The sequence below is a fragment of the Triturus cristatus genome, chromosome 3_1, assembly GCF_964204655.1.
Source record: "Triturus cristatus chromosome 3_1, aTriCri1.1, whole genome shotgun sequence".
Taxonomy (NCBI): domain Eukaryota; kingdom Metazoa; phylum Chordata; class Amphibia; order Caudata; family Salamandridae; genus Triturus; species Triturus cristatus.
This window is the reverse complement of record NC_140583.1, coordinates 719,737,094-719,753,914: the sequence shown is the minus strand read 5'-3', so window position 1 is coordinate 719,753,914 and position 16,821 is coordinate 719,737,094. Positions and strand designations below refer to the sequence as shown.

Below are 16,821 nucleotides of genomic sequence, written 5' to 3'. Positions count from 1 at the left end.
GATTTCCTCCTTTCTCCTATGTACTGTGAAGCAGGATCCACTTAGGCGAGAGGGGGTGGGATCTGCCACGACAACACCTGGGCCAGGCAAGAAGTCACACCACTCCAAAAAGCCTGCGGCGCGGTACAACTTCACACTGTGTGGAGGAAAGTCCCCTCTTCCACACCGCGGCGGAGGCACACAGGAGAGGCTATCACCCCCAGATGCCAGAGGCGGTACCTAATGTAGTAGGCCCAATGCAGAGATTTAATTTGATCAGGCGGTGCCGTCATGAGTCCTGCCGGGGCCTCAGTCCAATCATCGTCATTTAAGTCTTCAGTGTTTCCCTCCCAGGGAGTCCGCAGCACCCCATGGGTGTTATGGCTATGTGTAAACTAGCATCGATATATTTGTCGGATCTTGTGAGGGTCCAGATCCCCGTTCAGTGGCCTACCCTCTCATGGGCTGAATTTCGGCAATTCCATCATGCCCCATTCACACAGGGGATAAAGCATGTCGGAACCCTAGATTCCTGTAATTGTAGTAAGGATTTAAGCATGGTCTCCTTCATAACGTCACCCAGCATGGACAATCCTACAAGGTCCCATGCTTGAAATCCAGGCAGCGCTGCCACTTGGCTTATAAAGATTCTAAGCCATAGCAGGGGTCTCAAAGGGTCAGCCCACCCCACCAGCCCGACAGCCGAACAGTCTGTCCCCATAATTGGATGATCACCCAGGCCGCCGCGGGTAAGTGTTCTGTGCCGGCATGACTATAAGGAAAGCCCAGTACCGACCGGCTGCCCGTTGCCCATCTGTGAGGAGGATGGACCAGTGACCTACCGTGTCGGTCCCGTGGTCCGCCAGTCCCCCAGTGCCTACAACCTGAACCGAGGGGAAAGGAAAGGTTTATCCGTAATTAACACCTCCCTCCCTCGCTCCCTCCCTCTCACAGGAAGGACCAGCCTCCCAGCAGGAGGACGAATGGGTGGCGACGACGAAGGCAGAAGAGGAGTAGCCTCCAAGACGTAAGGAAGAAGAAACGTAGGAGGCTGTCGGAGGAGACCCAGAAGACACAGAGTGTTTTGTGAGCCCAGCAGTGAAAGGGAGCGAGAAGGACAAGCCGGCAGAAGAGGAGAGCCCAGCTGATGCCGGGAGAGAAGGAGACGACAGCGAGGATGGTACCATCAAAGACTAGTGTGAGGAGTGATAACGTCCCAAGGGATCGCTGTCAAGCCGCCGCAAATTCGGAAAGTTGCGGCAGGTGACTCGGACAGGGGAGGGGACAGAGTGTCGATTCCGTCCTAACCTACACAGAGAGGAAGGGGAGGGGACAATGCGGATACGGGGAAATCATGGCAAACTGTTTCCTCACGCCTGAGGAGTGTTTAAACAAAACCAGTAGCTGATACATGCGTGGGGCGGAAGGAGGAGGAGGGTTGCATTCACTTACTTAAGCAGCATATTTTGGACATTTTTATCTTCTTTTGGCATAGCACATGACATATACCCTGGGACTAGGGGATAAGTAGGAACGGGCAGCATGGGAGGATGGTCAAACACGGCACAGCATTTCTCTCCAACATGCTCCCAGCCTTTTTTTCCACTCCTCTAATCCCGGCACTCGTGGGTGTGGTGACAGTATCTTTATTAGGAACCCAACCCGGGGACAAACTTTCGTGGTGTGGAACGGGGCCGGGGTGTCCCTTCCTTTTGTCCCGGGGTCAGCGGGGTGCTTCCTCTTTTTCTAGTCCCTCCTTTTCGAGCTGGGCTACTGGATGTGTTCTGTGCTGCCGCCCCTGTTCCCAGCCTCGGTCGATGTGTCGGGCTCTATTGCACAGTGTGCGGGACTTAGTTTCCGATGGGGCTGTGTTGCGGGTGCCTGTGGGTCTGCAGGGCCGGGGAGGTTTACTCGATCCCGTTTCTGGTCCGGGAGACTTATGGGGACTACCGTCCTGTCCTGGTTGTGAAGGCTGTACACATGTGTCTCCCTCATCGTTCCTTCATAATGGAGTCTCTTCGGTTGTTTCTTCCCTTCCAGTCGGTAGGGGGTTTCATGGCTTTTCAGGTTCTCCGAGACCCCTGCTTTCATATTCCTACGTTTCGGTGTGGGAGCTGTTCATTACCGGTTCTAGGTATTGCCTTTTGGACCGTCTGCATCTCCTGGGGTGTTTGCTGAAGTTTTAGAGCCCTTGGTGGTTTTGTTGCATGCTCAGGGGATCCAGGTGTTCCCTTCCTTGAACGGTTGGTTGATTCTTCCACTGGGTGTTTGCTGGCTCCTTCGTCAGTTTGGGTGGATTTTAGGCTTGGAAAATTCCAATCTTTGTCCCACTCAGGAACTACTGTTCATTGGGGGGTGGGGGGTTTCAAAGCCATGGTGGGAGAGGTGTTCCTGTCGGCGCCCGGCGGCCTGCTCTGTTGGGCGAACTGAGGTGGTTGTTGGGGGCTCAGTCTTCCATTGCTCGCCGGCGGCTCTGTCTTCAGGGGCTGTTATCTGCTGCTGTGGTGTTTGTTCCTTGGGCCCATTTGAACTAGTTTCCCCTGGTGTATCATGCCCTGGGGCTTTGGGATCCAGCATCTCTGGTTTGTGAACTGTTGTTTCTGGGGGGTGTGGCCATTGGCCTGGGGTTGTCCTGATGGCTGGTGGTTCAGGCCTCTTGCAGGGCTCGCTCTTTGTGTCCTGGGAGCGGTTGGTCCGGAGACTGTCTTAGTATTGAAGAGAGTTGAAGGCGGTTCAGTGGGCCTGGACTCGTTTTCTGCCTTGGGTCCTCCAGAGGTTCGTGATGGTGTGGTCGGGCTGCGCGGTTGTGGTGTGTTATGTCACCTGCCGTTGGAGTGTGTGGGTGGCTTCCCTTGACTTGTTGGCTCAGCTGTTCTGCCGGTGGGCTGAATCTTGCTTGTCCCTTCGGGCTTTACATCTGCCGGGGGTTTTGTTCTCGGTGGCGGCTCGCCTGCGCGGGGTGTTTACCTCCCTGTCCGAGTTGCGCCTGACGTGGTGGTGGTTGGTGGCCTGATGGCCTGGTTTGGGGTCCCAGAGGTAGCCCTGTTTGCGTCTCCGGGGGATCACCTTGGGGTGAGGTTTGTGCTCTGGTTCGGTCAGACGCGGTCTGAAGGGTGGTTGCCCTGTCCTTCCGGTGGAAGGCGGCCTGCTGTGTGTTTCCCCCCCCGCCCCAATTGCTCTGTTTCCCCGGGTCCTGCTGCAGGGCAGGCTGGGTCGGCCCTCATTTGTCCTGGTGGCTCCGGTTTGGTCTGGGAGGCCTTGGTTCCTTCTGTAGTTGAGGATGGCGGTGGGGCCTTGCTGGAGATTGCCGGTGGCCCCTTCTTGTTTCCCTCTCTGTCTCGGGGGTGTCTGGTCCACCTACGGCTTGCGGGGTGTCTGTGGTATGGCTGAACCTCGTGGCTTTGGGGTGTTATCCTTCTGTGGCTGAGTTTATTCAGCAGCCCAGGCGCCCTTCAACTCTCATGTCCTATGCCAGACATTGGGTTTCTTTACTTGATTGCTGTACGACACGGGGTGAGTCTGCGTTGGATCCGGTGCATGTCTTGGCTTTCTTGGAGGTTGACTTTGACTTGGTCTGGCTGTGTCCTCCCTGTGAGCTCTGTGGGCGGCTGTTTGGGCCTTTCGGGGTTCAGATTTTGAGCCGGTGGTCCCCTTGGTATCCCGGTGGTTGTGGAGTTGTTTCATCCTGAGACCAGGTTTTTCGTTCCTTTGCTCCTTGTTGGGTTCTTCTTTGGTTGGAGGGCCTTGCAGGGGGCTCCTTTTGGGCCTCTGAATGTGACGGAGGTTTGGGGAGTTGGGCTCCTTGCTTTGTTCTGTGCCCTTTTTGTTGGTTTTTTTTTCTGATCAGGTTGTTCTGCGGCCTGGTCCTTCCTTTGTTCCCAGGGTTCCTTCCTTGTTTCACTGCTCGGAGGTTCTGCTTTTGCCTGTTTTCTACCTGATCCTCTTTCAGGGGTTTGGGTGCGGCTGCTCTGATTGGCCGTTCTACGGGCTCTGGAGGTGTGCTTCCTTCATGCTGTGCCTTTTCTTAGGGTGGTTTCCCTTTTTGTGTCCTTTGGGTTGGCTGGTCAAAGTCGAATGCCTTCTGGGGCTGCTCTCAGTCAATGGCTGAGTTGGCTGTGGGGCCTGTGTATGGGCTTGTGGTGTGTTGGCACCTGGGTCGGTTCGAGGTAGTTCGACTCGGGGGTGGCTGCATCCTGGGATTGCTTCCGGGGGGCTTCCATTGCCATGTCCTGCTTGGATGCTGCTTGGTGTTCTCCTCACTCTTTTATGTCCCATGATCGTTGGGTGATGAGTGGGACTGGGTCTCCTGGGTTTGGGGACCTGGTGCTGGGTTCTGCTCAGGTTGTGTGACTTTCTGCTTTTGCTGATTTATCTGTTTTTGCTACGGAGGGAAGCCGATTCTTGCTTTGGTATCTGCTCATGTAGTTAGGACTGGGACGGGAGGTCTGACGAGGAGGTAATGACCGGTTACTTACCGATAATATTCATTACTCCGAGTCGTAGCCCTACCCGTCCTAGTCCAGGTTCCCATCCCTCCCTCCCTCCCTGTTCGGCTTCTTGTGCTTGGTGGTACAGGATGTGGATTGGTGGGTCACATGGTTATATGCCTCAGGGTGTGGCCTGGAGGGAAGGGATGGGTTTTTAGTTGCTTGGGAGTTTCTGGTGGAGGAGCTATACTCATGTAGTTAGGACTGGGAGGGGGAGGACTACGACTCGGAGTAATGAATATTACCGGTAAGTAAATGGTCATTTCTATCGTTCGCCACTTGACCCGCGCTCGGTGCCCCAGCCCCCTCGGCCGTCGTCACCACTGCTCTCCCCCTACGCCTCCCCCTCCCCCCGGGCAGTCCTCTTGTGGCTGCGCGTCCAAGCGAGATGCACTTTTCTCGTTAGACAAAGAGGAGCCGAACTGGAGCTACGCACCTCCATCTTCAGAGGGAAACACCTGTTTGCCCTGTTCCATCCCACAGACAGACAGACACTTTCCCTATCTTACGTGGCCCCGAAGTTCAGAGACGCGTCTGGATGACTGCCTGGACTGTCTAACTACTGCGCCTCCAGTCTCCACAGTAAATAAACCCTTCACAGACTGGCATTAGACCAAAGCTTAGTAGCAACATTTCACAAGAAACACATAGACCTCAACTAATGTTAGCCTGCGCATTGCAGCTTGTAAGAAGGTGGCTACTCTGTCGCAGTATAGAGTGAAAGACCCTCTGTTAAAAGCAAATATCACTTCAACCTTGCGTGTTGTTTTGTATTGCAGATTTATGTAGTGCGAATTCGACCCGAAGGTATTGGGGCACTTTACATGAGCACCAGTTTTGTTACACAATTTCAGTTGCGCACCGTTGGCAGAAACACAAAAGAGCATGTTTGCCTTTCTTGCATGCAGCTCTCACACTTTTGATACCCCGCACACTGGTATGTGCTGCAGCATATCTCGTGCACCCTTCCATATTGATGAGGGCACAATATTATCAATAGGTACAAAAAAAAAATAAACACATTACATTCTTGTGTTTTTTACAGTACAAAGTAAAGTGAAAATACCTTGTTGGTATTTGGTAAAGGAAAATACGCGGCATCACCTTCGTTTACAACACCCCCTCAAGAAAGCCATTGTAGTCGTTAGATTCATGTAGTGGTCCGACCAGCATTGGCGCAAAGGTAACAACCATTGGGGAGCAGAAACTCTCCCAATGGCTGCAGAAAGGGTAGGAAAAGCAGACAGGAGGCCAGAGATGAGGTGACGAGGGTTGTACTTACTTCTTAGCTGTCACCGTTCCTTGAGGGGCTGCCCGCTGCAGATGTATTCCAAGCAGTTCAAAGTAATAAAAACCCAAGGAACGAGTCGCACTTGCATAGTAACCCTTTGCGTGGATCTCCCTCCAGTGTGCGGTAAGGCGGCGCTGGTCCACCCTGCCGTGTGCACCCCTGGCAGGTCAGGCTGAGTCCAGCAGGGTTACTGACCTTTCACCAGCAGGGGCAAGGGTAGGGAAGGGAGCCCCGGGAGTGCTGGCGAGCACCATGCTGCTCTTACCTCAGGGGGGTCCAAGGCACGGGGTGCGGGACCAGCGCGGTTCTGTGTCCTCAGGCGCAGCGACCATCTGAACGCACTCAGAAGAACCGGGGTTTTGCTGCAAAGTAGGGCGGGGGCGAACACGACTCCCCCTCTTGGTCTGCCCCCTGAAATGCCGACTCCATGGATAGCCACGCAATTCACTTTCCCAGAGACTCTAGGCTGGTAGGAACGAGGGGCACCCCTCGGACTGAGGGCAGACGCCAGGGGGAGGGGGCAACGAGGTGGCTGCGAGGGGCGCTCAGAGAGAGGTATGGCCAACACTACCGGTGATCTCTGCTGTCCAGGAGAGCATCTTTCAGAGATTAAAACTCACGACCAAAGCTCCCTCCTAGAGGGCAATTTGACTAGTGTGGTAAACTTTAAAGAGCTGTAAAAAGGTGGGATCCCAGAAGGGGGGGGGCAGTTCCCTGGCGTCTCTCTGACAGTGCTGGTGGTGAGAAGGAGTAGTGCTTTAAAGCTTCGATCAGGCAGTTTTTGTGATGGGGAGGGGGGTGTGTTCCACAATGACCCCGTGCTTCACCATGGTAGTGTTGGGGGTCAGTCAGGTGGCACCTCTACCAGTATGGGAGGTGAAGTGAACCTGTAGCCCAGAGCGTCGTCTGGAAATACTAGAGAGAGGGAGAGATATGCCCCAGTACTTCGTCCTGGCAATGTTAGAGGTGAGAGGGAACTGTATCTCTACCTCTCCTTGGCAAACCCAGGCGTGGGCTGGTACCTCACTCTGAGGAATGAAGGTGTCGCACTGCGTTGATGCTGTGGACTGCTTCGCACTGATTTATTTTCAGGAAGCAATTCACAGCTAAACGCCCCAGGGCGAATCTTCTAGTTTTGCTGTCTCCAGACAATTGTTTTTTTTCTTGTTTGCAAACCTATTAACTCCCGTAACTGTATACTCTGGCTTCTCCCCTTTTCCCCCACTCTCTCTCTGAGGAGGTGCGCAGAAAGTTTGCCAGTCTCAGTCGTTCTCCCATAAGCTTCCCTGCTGCTGCAAGACGGGGGTCTGAAGCAGGGCACGCGTTTCATACATCTCTCTCCAAACCCACCTCTTGTCTCCGTAAAGAAACAAGCATCGATCTCTTAGGTTTATGGGGCATTGTGTTTCTACACATGACCCCATAAAGATAAGAAAGTGCTTTGAGACAGCAGCAAAGCAGGTGACCCTGTCCGGATCAGAGGCGAAAGGGCGTCAACAAAAAAACTCTCATTTCCAATGGCAGGCCACCGTTTAGCATAAAAGGTGACGCCAGCCAATGAGGGGCGGGGCTTCAAGTCCCATTCTCAAATCTACACTCCTACAAAATCTCTCGCCCAGCGTGCAGTGCCAAGCGAGACCTAACAAGGAATCAGCAGGCTCTGCTGGGAAGTAAGCCATCCATGCATCTGTCCACCCCTGGGAGAATGCGAGGAAATGTAGCTTTGAGTCACCCGAGCACCGACCAATCCCAGCCATAGGCGATCTATATTCCAGCGCCATTTAATCATTCCAGTCCCCTTCCCCACTACGGACAGTCCATCTGGCAATCCCTCCCAGGGACGCATGACCTGTCAACAAATGCCTGGCTCAGGAGAGGGGCGGGGGCATATGCTGCCCAACAATAATAATTCCCAAAGTAGCATCCCGGTCACTAAGTATCACATCACTTTGATCTTAGCTATTTCAGCTTTTTTCTTTTGTTTAATCATATTCACCCAGCCCCTCAGGGCACACTACCCCCTGCAAGTCACCATCCCCACATTTCTCCACCCCCCCAATTTATTATAATTATTTTTTATGATGTACTCTTGCGTTGCTTTCATACCTACATGATACCACCGGACCATGCAAGCTTCTCTAACTGAACCTTGCACAGCCCCATAGCGCCATGGAGTGCCGCTTGGGTGGCAGCATCACAGGACCTCACGGAGGGTCGTGCTAGGTCCCACAGAAGTATCGCTTTACCTGCTGTACAAAAATGAAGTGCCAGACGTTCAGGATATCCCAACCCTGCCTCTTATATGTTATTAAATTCATCTTCAGGACACAGGGGCTGAATCCAAGTATCCTGTAATGGCAGCAGCAAAGTTTCTGCTCAACACACGGCTAGCCAATGAGATCACTCAGTCCTGTGGGACGCAGATGGTCAGTGGGGGGAAAAAAGCTCCCTATGCCAATCAGATCGTTATTTTTTTTAATTTTTTTTTTTTATCTTCAGTACAAAGGGAGCCCACAATGAGATCACTCAGTCCAGTGGGACGCAGATGGGCAGTGGGGGGAAAAAAGCTCCCTTGGCCTATCAGATAGTTCTATTTTTTTTTTTTTAATCTTCAGTCCAACTGGAGCCCACCAAGACCAACCGTCCAGATATACCCAATTGTTTTTATCCCTTTCAAGCCCATCCGAGCACCTCTAAACATTAATTTCTCCACAACGAGTCAATAGATTTACACCTAATCACGCAAAGCACGCTTTCTGAGTAAAGTTCTAATTTCCTGACAAATTTGATGTAATTCCATTCATCTGTTTTTTCTGTATCGCTTCCCAAAATTACCTATGGGAATTTACATGGGAAGACAACTTGTTGGGAGCTCTTCCGCAGGTTTTCCTTGGCCCCCCGCTTAGGATATCCCCAAAACTTACCAGGAAAGAGCTGAGGTGGTGGAACTTTTTTTTTTTTTTTTATTTGGAAGATTCGTAAAATGGCACCAAAGTTATTAGCGAAACAAAAAATGTTGTTCTTATTGAAACTCTGACCATACTATACCTACACGACAGCCACTGCATAACGCAAGCGGTTGATAGTGAAAGAAAATGTGAATGACACAACAGACCAATGGATGAAGAGGGTTGGCTGAAAATCCCTATAATTAAATATATTAATACATGTATTTTTACTGACATCAGACCTAAAAAGGAGTGTGTGGAGCACAACACTTGGACACAAGCACATGCGTTTCACATGAAATATTTATTTACATCTCAATAACAGGTAATGATAGACTAAAAGAACGTGAATAAAAGATTGTGAACTGCTAAGGATAAAACAGTGGGTCAGAGGTACAGGCTGTCTTGAGGCTCTATGCCTGCCAAAAGAATTGCAATGCACTACAGTTATTATGCGCATTGAACCACACATGGCTTTTCTCGCTTGTGACTGATGGTAGGTTTCTCTGCACAGTGATGTTTGATTATCTCAGTCCCTGAAGGCTCTCTACAAGCAAGCCCCCATGACTCTGGCTTCCCTGCAATTAAGGATATCCTGTAGGGTGTGGGTCACAATGAAGGACGACAAACACACAAGGGAGGTGGCGGACACAACCTGCTGCTAAAACAGACACAGTGGGTGTGGGAGGGGGGGGGGAGGGGGGGAGTGAGGAGGCAGGCCACAGTGCAAAGGAAAGTGAACCTCCCAAGACAGGCCTTGCATCTGGCTGCTTAGGTTTCTCTCCTCGATGAGACACCCTGCCGTCTGCAGACTCTGGCACATAATCCAGAGCAGTGCATAGGCCATCTGCGGCACAACCAACTAAATCACTGCAAGTGGATTTGCAGGCCTGTACAACAATTAAAAGCATTGTTCAAGGCCCTGCGCGTTGCAGACAGACCTAGATTACTCCACAAAGATACAGCATGAAGTGGAGAGAGTTAGAGGTGACAGCACAAGCTGGACTATCCCAATCAATGCACGTGAATGTACACTTTGAAGCACATCACCCAAGATGTCTCGTCCATTCATTAACGTGGTCCATTTCATTTAGTAGCCCATGTTCCCGTCTGTTGTAACCCCGCTATTACTCAGGTCCACATTACTAAGCTGTTTGTGGTTGATTGATATGACTCCAATCAATGCGTGACTTTATCACGGCCACCTTCATGTTCCACTGGGGTTCTGTCTGGTCCATGGCATTATATATACACACCAAAACATAAAACATGTGCATAGATACACCGGAATTCAGTGCATGGATGTGTTGTTAATGAATATGCAGGGCTGCGCCATGCCAATGACGTCACCCAATACATGCAAGGGAGCACTAACCAGGAAGGTTAACATTGCCTATCACTGCACAAAGATAAACCTGATCTATCCAAAACCACCACCCATATCTAGCCACGTGTACAGCACAGCACAACCACTGGGAGATGTGGTCCAGTGGCTTAACTGCTGATTTAAGAACCTCGACCACATGCTATTTAATCCCTGCTACCCCACCTGACCGCATGGTGTGATCCTGGGAAAATGAGCCATGTGCTTCCGCTGGCCTTCATGCCAGTATAAGACATGTAAATAAGGCACATACTATGAATTGCAGAATACTGCGTTAAATATACTTCATGTGTTCCACCACGCTGACAAATGTGTTTGTTTGTCTGTTCCACGTGCCAGTAAAAGCAATGTGATCACTTACAAAAAAATAGTCCTTCATTTAGCTGTATCTTGTTTGGGTTGCAAACTTTCAAGGGCGCATATATCCGTGGAGCAGAGACATACCCAGTCTAGAAAGTTAGCAACTTAAAATGTGAGCTACACCAATAAGAGGTGAACATTTTTGCAGCAGGACACCTTATTGCTTTTAGTTATGCAAGTTGAGTCTGGCTTGCGCTACTAAACAAAAAAAGCTCCATAAGAGGGAAGGCGTGTACTTTGTACGAGTTGGTCGCATACCCATTCAGTACCACCCACTGGAATCCTGAGGGCAGAGGTTAACAAGAGGGTAATTAACTGTCTTCTCGTAAAATCCACCCTTCTATGTGGACAGATTATACATAACTCTCCTCTCTTGCGCCATGCACAAACACCCTTATGACAAAATAGCCATGCACAAACACCCTTATGACAAAATATTTTGAAAAACAATGCCCATACTGCTTGCAGAAAGCAGTGAGGCCTTAAGGGCAGCGTATAGAACAAGAATACAACACACCCCTGCTGCACAAAGCTATTAAAAGCAGTTCCACCACAGAATACCTGTATGCGGAACATCAGCACCTGCACCAGCTACTGCTTCATAGGTTGAATACCTCTGGACAGCGTGTACCATAATATTGAACCTTCATCTTGCACCATGCACAACATATCGTGAGGGCAGGGAAAGTGCCATCGCTCCCGTAGTCAGTACATAAGGCATAAAAATCCCACATCCCACCCGCAAATTGCACTGAGGCCTTAAGAGTAACCTAAAACAATACTAAACGTCCCTTCAACACCATGCTGTGAGGCCCTGTCCGTGGGACATATAGCAAGCAATCCAGCACGTACTGCATATACATTGTAAAGGCTGAGTATACACCAAAACAACCCTGCCTGGACCATTCACTGAAATAGTCGCCAGTACATACAAGAACATGGGACATCGCTTACGCAGTGATTACCGAGACCCATTTCAGTGTGCAGTAGAAATAAGGCACATCCCTTCCTGCACCAAACCCTAATGCCGATTCTCACGAATAAAGCACTGCTCCACGTAGAGGCTCCGCTGTGCAGGGGTGCATGCCAAGAATAGCCCACACCTTTCCAGTCCCATGGACGAGGAGATCGAGTCAGACATGATAATAATAATGTACCCACGACGCGCCCCGTGCATGAGCTGTTGGCGAAACATACATATGATGCAGTGTATCCTTCCTTCAACCACGAAATGAAAGCCTGCAAGCTGGGTTATTTCTCATGCCGAGGATGTGACTTACCCCGAGTTCTCTGGGCGTAGCTCTCGCAGCCAGGTGCAGGGGCTCAGGCTCGCACGCCCTGCCGCAGCCCCTAAACGGCCTCGTGCCCACAAAGTCCGTACCGCATTGGCACCAGCCCCGGCCACTGAACAATGTGCAGCAGCGGGCGCGGCACACGCCCAACCAGGGCCCACGCTAACCGCGCCCACCTCCCGCCTTCCACGTAAGGAAGAATGAGCAGGACCTCCCCTCACTCCTCATTGGCGGGTCATAGTTGTGTATTTTCTTCTTTTTTTTAACGACGTCAATCGGGACGCGGCTGCTAACGGCTGGTAGATGATGGAACTGAGCGCCTGCGCATTTTCTCTCAGAGCGCGAGCTTCTTGGAAGGGTACGTGGGCGCTGGCTCTCAGTGAGAAAGGCTTGGTGCTATTATTTTGACGCTTAATACTCCACCCAGACCACCTTCGTACCCTACGCAAACATGTTTTTAACATTTTGGGTCGTCTGAATGAAGCGTGGAAGTGGGAGGAGAAAAGTGCCCTTTTCTCTACACAGTTTGGCTGATAATGAGAGTGCGGTAATTTTAGTCAAAAGATAATATAGCCAGGGTCTCACAGGTGAGAACCTGCCAGCCTCAAAACCCTTTATGGACGGAGACGAGGACTCAAAGGGAGGATTTATGAAAGGACTGCACCATTCTATGACAAAAGTTTTGAATCAAGGTTTTATTAAAAATATATAAAGTTTCACTTCATCTACTGTTTCATACAGAATTTCGTCTAATAAAATGCATCAGTGGCACATACATTGACCATCCAAGCCCAGCAGTATTCTGGATAAAAGCGGGCAATGAAGCATGGGTAGGCCAAGAAGATAAACTGGGTGCGGCCAAAATTATGCGATGTAATGCAGCACATTTTGTCAAAGTATTATTTTGTGATTTTTATACATGTTAAAACTGCCTGTGGGAAGGTTTCAGCTTATTAGTGGTAGAGTGGTTTTAATGAAAACGCATAATTGTATTAATCCAGTGTAATTGGTGCATAATGAATTTGAGATCTTCTGTTGTGAAGCTTTGTTTATTTTAACATTGGCATGTAGGCCTCGATTTCAAAATGTTTCTTGCTGCCTGTCGCTGTCATATTCTTGCACAGTCATCTTTCTGTCCATTTCACACTGTACCATCAAAGTATAAATAATATTTTGTAGACAATGTTTTAAACACAATAGCATTCTCTCATGTATAACCTGATTCTTCGTTTTCGTTTGCTAGCAAACTAAATGTTTTTCCAAGGTCTCACAGATTGGGACCACAATGTGATTTGCAGAGAAGTTTTTACCTAGATTAAATATATTTTTTTTTATTAGATATTGGAACAAGCAACACCAGGTGCTCAACAGCGCACCTACAACCATATCTGCATTGGAGTGGAAATACATTTGTGGTGTGTTCATCTGAGTACAGAGCTTAAACAAATCATGCACAGCAACTACATAATCGATATAAAACATGTCATGACTTAAGAATCGTAATTTCAGGCAATGGGTTAGTGTGAATGGGGCCTTGCCTCCTCTTCTCTCAGGTCTATACCATAATATTTATACCATGGACCCCATATTTTTCTGAATTTCCCCAGCGTCTTCTAACTTTATATGTGATTTTTTTTTTTACCGCTGCAATGTAAAGATCCATCCCTATGGTATCTCTGTGGCACCCCAATACCTGGCCACGTCTCTCTTTGCCACTACGAGGCCTAGGTTACAGAATAGGAGCTTGAAACAGGGAAGGTCGACCTCCGTCGGTACACCTAGTAGGATATATTTGGGGTCCGTTGTGATAGTTATCTCTAGTATCTGATTCAGCTCTCTTAAGACGGCGATCCAGTATGATTGTATTTTGGTGCAGCCCCATGAGGTGTGTAGGAATGAGCTCCTCTCCTCCCCACCTCTGAGGCTAGTAGGAGACTCTGCTCTACCCATTCGATGTAAACTGGGCCTATCGTAATATACCCAATGTAAAATCTTAAATTGGATCAGTCAGCCTGATTTTGATCGCTACCTCTCCTTCGGGTGCATCAGGGCCGCCTCCGAGTCTGTGTTCTCCATTTCACCGACCACCTGCAACCCAAGTTGTAGGGTGCGTTATTATTGATAATCTTGTAGGTGCAGAATACCACCTTGGCCTCTATTTCTCCTTGGAGCAACCTCCCTTCTAGTGGGGCATACTCATGGATTTCTGCCACGTCTAACCTCTCTACGCCCCTGCATGTTTAAGTTGTATGTATTTAATGTATTGCGATTTGCTCAGTTGGTATTCTTTCTGCAGGGAGGCAAATCAAGGTCTCGCCCTCTATGATATCTCCTAGCTTGGTAATCCCAGTCGTATACCAGGCCATGAACTCTTCCAATTCCCCTATCTCCTTCAGAAGGGACCCCACCCACAAAGGAGTCTCTCGAGTGACCCTTCTGTCCCATCCCATGTATTTTCTTGCTTTTGCCCTGGCGTCTATAGCTGTTTGTGTTGCTGGTAGCAGTTTTCTAGTCCACCTCTGCCGCATAGGTAATGTCGGTAGGATCTAGTCTGGAACTGTGTACGCTCCAGCTGTAGGTGGGGTGGTCTCCTGGTGCATGGCACCAGTCATTAATCACTATTAGGTGTGCTGCCCAATAGTATGCCCGTATATCTGGTAGAGAAATCCCCCCATTATATTGACTGCCCTGCAGCGTTTTCGGTGCCGTTCGTGGGTGTCCTTCACTCCATATTAAGTTACAGACCTCCCAGTCTATTTTAATGAAGCCCTCCTCCGGTATGGGGTAGTAGGTATTTTGGAGGATATACAGGAGCTTTGGCAGGGTTATCATCTTATACATGGCATCTTTCCCTAACAACGTGAGAGGTAAAGATTTCCATTGCTCCACATCTTTGCAAAATTCTGCCAACACCCTCCGTATATTTTGATTCAGACTATTCTGTCTGCCTAGGGTCACGTACACACCCAAGTATTGGAACCCTGCTCTGTCCACCTGGAAAAAGAACTATTGATGGACAGAGTGCTGAACAATGTCAAACATTCACCCCAGTACAGAAATTCGGGCCTAAATACATAGTTTTTTTGTTTTGCTCCCCATGCCATTCCAGTTTAAACCCAGGCATATGCAAATCAGTCGACCCTGCTCCCCATGGGACCAGTGCAGCCCAAACTGCCAGGCCAGGTCCTTCCTGGACCGGAAACAAGCATCCTAGGACCAATTAATAGTATCACCCCTCATCAGCTAGGCTAGCTTGGCTTCAGTGGCCTGGAGAGCACGGGCACCACGTCTCTTGGCATACCCGTCCCACTCGGGGTGGCAAATGCAAAAAGAACAATTGATGGACAGAATGCTGAACAATTTCAGACATTCACTCCTGTACAGAGATCTAGGCCTAAATCCATCATTTTTCTTTTGCTCATCATGCTGTCCCAGTGTAAACCCAGCCATGTGCAAATCAGTCTTGACCTTTGTTAGAAATGGCGATCCCTAGTTGGCAGCGGATGGCGCCGATGTCCAAATAGGGGTCCTTCTTCCTAAGTCCGAGTAAGGGGCTACACCCTTTGATAACCCCTGCTGAACCTTATGGTAACGTAGCACGAGCCGACAGGCCTATCTCAGAGGCAGTGTGTGAAGCATTTATGACCATACACAATAACGCAGTGAAGACACTACAAAGGGGACACCACACAAGTAGCTATAGAAAAATAAGTATCTTTATATCGGCTTAACACAAGGCTCAAAAGCGATCAAGAAACCACAATGCACATAATTGCAGTTTCACTTCAAAGCAATAGAGGCATTCAAAAAGCGTGTGGAACGAACTTAGTTCGAGGCCGGGGCCCACGTGACCCGGTGATGCACAATGTACTTGAGATTTAAAGGGGCACGGCACGCAGCCTCACAAGGAAGCCGCAGTGATGACTGGCGGACTCACAGCGGCCATAGCTCCCCGCTGTAGCGGTCCGCGGCGTGCACTCATGATAATCCTGGGACGGGGCTTACAGGTGGGCACCCAGCAAGATCCTCAAAGTGGTGACTAGTACGGGCACTCAGCGGCACAGCTCCTCAGCTAGGCGGCCCACAATAGCGATAGCGATGATTCTTGTAGGACGGCAAATGCGGGCACTCAGCGGCACAGCTCCTCAGCTGCAGCGGCCCACAATAGCGATAGCGATTATTCTCGTGTGACGGCAAATGCGGGCACCCTGCGGTGCAGCTCCTCAGCTGCAGCGGCCAGCGATAGCGATGATTCTCGTAGGATGGCAAATGCGGACACTCAGCGGCACAGCTCCTCAGCTGCAGCGGCCCACAATAGCGATCACAATGACTTTGGTAACACAGGCAAATGCGGGCTTTCAGCGGCAACAGCTCCTCTGCTGCGGCAGCCCACAATAGCGATCACAATGACTTTGGTAACACAGGCTAATGCAGGCTCTCAGCGGCAACAGCTCCTCAGCTGCGACGGCCCACAATAGCAATGCGATGACTTTCAGCCCGCGTTCCCCGCAGTAGAACCAGAGGCTCTGGAATTCTCAACAGAGGCCTCACCTGCGAGTAGAATCCCTCTCAAATAGAAATCCGGACGGCTGATGGGCGAAGTCTAATGTCCCTGAGACTTCAGCAGGAGGCAAGCTCAAATCAGGCCCTTGGGTAGTTGCCTCAGCAAGATGGATGAAAGTTTCAAAGTCCTTTCCCTCTCGTTACACGGACAGAGGTTTGTCTTGACATCCATAAGTAACACACCGTGTAGGGGTTTTTGCACACATCTTTATACCCCAAAAGTCTTTGTTCCCAAAAAGTCACAATTCACTGAACCCTGCCAGAACCAGTTTGGTGTCGTCCTGGAGCACTTTATTTACGAGGCTATATCTTGCCTTTCAGGGAGAGGGGTTCTGTAATCAGATGCACAGTGGGAGATGGAGCCATCATTCACCTTGCCCGGCACAGCCGTGTTCAGATCAAAGGGTTACCCCTCCCCATACTCCAACTGCAGATCTCTATTTAATCTAGGTCGGTCTCAGCCTGCCCTGCCCTCCAAAACCAGACAGCCAATACACATTACAGCAGAGCACACGGT

General features: G+C 50.0%; 1 protein-coding gene across 2 annotated transcripts in view; it reads right to left on the bottom strand.

Annotated features, from left to right (window-relative positions):
• LOC146860850 (GTPase HRas) overlaps positions 1-16,821 on the bottom strand; it is a 307,708-nt gene that overhangs the window by 279,346 nt on the left and 11,541 nt on the right. The window contains exon 1 of one of the 2 annotated variants that reach the window (XM_085644810.1): positions 11,730-11,931. The exons of the other annotated variant lie outside the window; for it this stretch is intronic. The gene's annotated coding sequence lies outside the window, so the exon portion shown is untranslated. Of the gene's footprint in view, positions 1-11,729; positions 11,932-16,821 lie in introns of those variants that run through there. 2 annotated transcript variants of the gene reach the window in all.